Source organism: Camellia sinensis, chromosome 14, assembly GCF_055761805.1.
Source record: "Camellia sinensis isolate YWXY chromosome 14, ASM5576180v1, whole genome shotgun sequence".
Classification (NCBI taxonomy): domain Eukaryota; kingdom Viridiplantae; phylum Streptophyta; class Magnoliopsida; order Ericales; family Theaceae; genus Camellia; species Camellia sinensis.
Genome location: NC_138974.1, coordinates 86,286,603 through 86,289,355, shown reverse-complemented (window position 1 = coordinate 86,289,355; position 2,753 = coordinate 86,286,603). Strand labels below are relative to the sequence as shown.

The window sequence follows — 2,753 nt, the reverse complement described above, 5'->3', positions numbered from 1 at the left end:
TTTTTAAATTCAAATAATTAACATATACTTAGAAGAAAATATTTTTTAGCTTTCCAAGAAAATACTAAATTAAAAAAATATATAATTTAATATTTTACGACATGAAATGTATGTTATCTTAAGTGTAAATATTTTATAACATATTTTTGTATGCAGTAAAAATATACATTTTTTACGGCATGCTTTTGCATGTCATAAAAAAATCGGATTGAATTTTTTTTTTTTTTTTGTATAAATTCTCATGACATTTATTAGCATGTCAAGTAAAGTTATAATATTTTACAACATAAAATGTATGCCGTCTTAAGTGTAAATATTTTACAACATATTTTTGTAAGTCTTAAAAATATACATTTTTTACGGCATACTTTTGCATGTCATAAATATATAAATTAACGACTTACATGGTATGTATGCTGTTATTGACAAAACATTAACGGCTTGCCAAAAAAAAAATATCACAAAATGTACTAATTATGACGTGCATTTAACGCATGTCGTAAATATAATGCCGCAAATAGTTAGTTTTGTTGTAGTGTTTTAAACAAAATTCAATTATTCAAATAAAAATTTTATTCAATACGATGTTCAAACAAATAATTTTGTTTGGAAGTTAATATTATTTTTGGACAATTGATATCGAAATAATACAAACATGCATACTAAGATAAAGTTGGGTGTGCTAATAGAATTATCTTTTAGGTTGTTACTTCATTGCTCATCAAATGTTAGAAAATTTAGAGTTTTTGTTGAATGGCATTTTTGCCCTTACCTTGGGTTTTTGTTGATTTGTATGTAATGATAGCCACCAATGAATATGCAAGAAAGGACTTGGACAAGAAAATGCTGATCACAGAAAGGAGTATTATCTCTAAGATCCTTACACACATGGTTGTGAAGAAAAATGGGACAAAGTTTAGAAGCAGTACAATAGTAGCTCAAAAGAGAGAATTGGGTGAGAAATCAATGGACAAACAGGAACCCGTTTTTTCATTGAGAGTTTCAAACACAATTCTTGCTCAGTCTGTAGTTACAGTGCTTGAATTGGAATTCATCGATGCTGGGTAATCTCTTGGAAATTACTTTTACTATTTTTATTTTTATTTTTATTTTTTTGTGTGATCTAAATAGATATAGTAGTGGTTAGACTTTACCAGTATATACTCTCTCTCTCTCTCCCATAACTCTAACTTGCAAAATCTGCCCAATTAAATGTGAAGGTATAGTGGAGACTGGTCAAGGATTGGAGTGATTTCAAAGGAGGCTGAAAATTTGTTAAAACTTACAGCATTTGTTGTAATCCCTTTGTGCCACTTTCTCATATTTTCTTTCTCTAAGAAACAGGAGGCTTAAAATTTCGAATAAGATTGTACCATTTTCTAGGCAACCACATTTTTACTTAAATAAATAAATAAAGAAGGAATTTTGGGGTGGTTTACTTTTTCTATTTTTCCTTGTCCTTTCGCTCAGCAAGAGGCCATGACATGCCCTATGAAAAAAAGGTAATATTTTTGTCAGTTTGCATCAAAATGCAGCCTTCTACCATTAAACAAAAAAAATGATACTTGTTGGAGACTATAGGATTATGTTGGCCTGCGTTATAATCATTACTAATATACTAAATGTTGGCCTGCGTTATAAAATTATTTTTATTTTTTGCATTCTGCGTATGTGGTGTTTGCTTTTTATGTCTAAAACTTTAAAATAATCTAATTTTCACATTACACATTCATTTTTTTTATATATAGAATTTAGATTTTTTTTAACCTATTCATTCAGATGGATTTTTTTTTTTTTTTTTTTTTGGTTACTTTTTTTTATGGGCATTGAGATGGATTTGAATTGTTGCAATTGCTCTTAAAACCATTGTTGAGCTGTTGACACTTGAGAATCTTTTGGGTCATGTAATACTAGACATTATGAGAAAGTCCAGTAGTAAACAGGTCCAGAAGCCTGTGTTTGGCAAGTGGGTTTGCAGGTTTTTTTGGCTATTTTAGCCACAAAAAACAAAATAGGCTATTTTAGCCATAACAAACAAAACATCACATCCAATCCATAATCATTACATTCTTCTCTCACAAAAAAACTCAAAAAAGCCAAAAAGTCAAAAAGTCATTCCTAAACCAAGCTTTTAAGCCCAGGCTAAAATAGTCAAAAAAATCAAAAAATCAAAAAGTCAACCCACTTCCCAAACGGAGGCTTATGATTCATATCAATTGTGGTGTGCAGTTAGAATAACTTGATTTATTTACAGTTCTAAAAGCCACCCACCCACCCACAGTACGGTAAGTTTTGATTGAAATTTATTTAGTTAAATTACAAATATATTTCTTGAAATTTGTTTAAAATATAAATTATTCTTTCTTTGTCAAAATTTTTTATTAACAGAATTAATTAAAAAAATAAAATTTATAATTGATCTTCTATACAATAATAAAATTACTTAAATTATTAATTGAAATATATTTCTAATATAATTAAAAATTATTAATTGACTTAAAAATTTATTAATAAAAAGAGAGATTTGTTATGAAATTAAAAACCCCATAGGTGAAATGTAATTTCTAAAATTATAAAAAGCGATTTATATTTTAATCAAATCTCATAATGTATTTATAATTTATCCAAATTATTATTTATTGCAAATTTTCATTGATCTTAATGGGGTTTCGTTAAAAGTTTGTGGTTCTTTGGACCCAAGCCCAGCTTGTTTCTCCCTCCAGTTATAACAAATAAGTCCATATGCATTGAAC

At 27.8% G+C, this 2,753-nt stretch overlaps 1 long non-coding RNA gene across 1 annotated transcript; it reads left to right on the top strand.

The window, feature by feature from the left end:
- Positions 1-716: 716 nt before the first annotated feature.
- Positions 717-1,447, top strand: LOC114287741 (uncharacterized). Its single transcript, XR_014350419.1, has 2 exons — positions 717-1,064; positions 1,221-1,447. It is a non-coding gene; the product is annotated as an uncharacterized LOC114287741 (long non-coding RNA).
- The last annotated feature ends 1,306 nt before the right edge of the window (positions 1,448-2,753 follow it).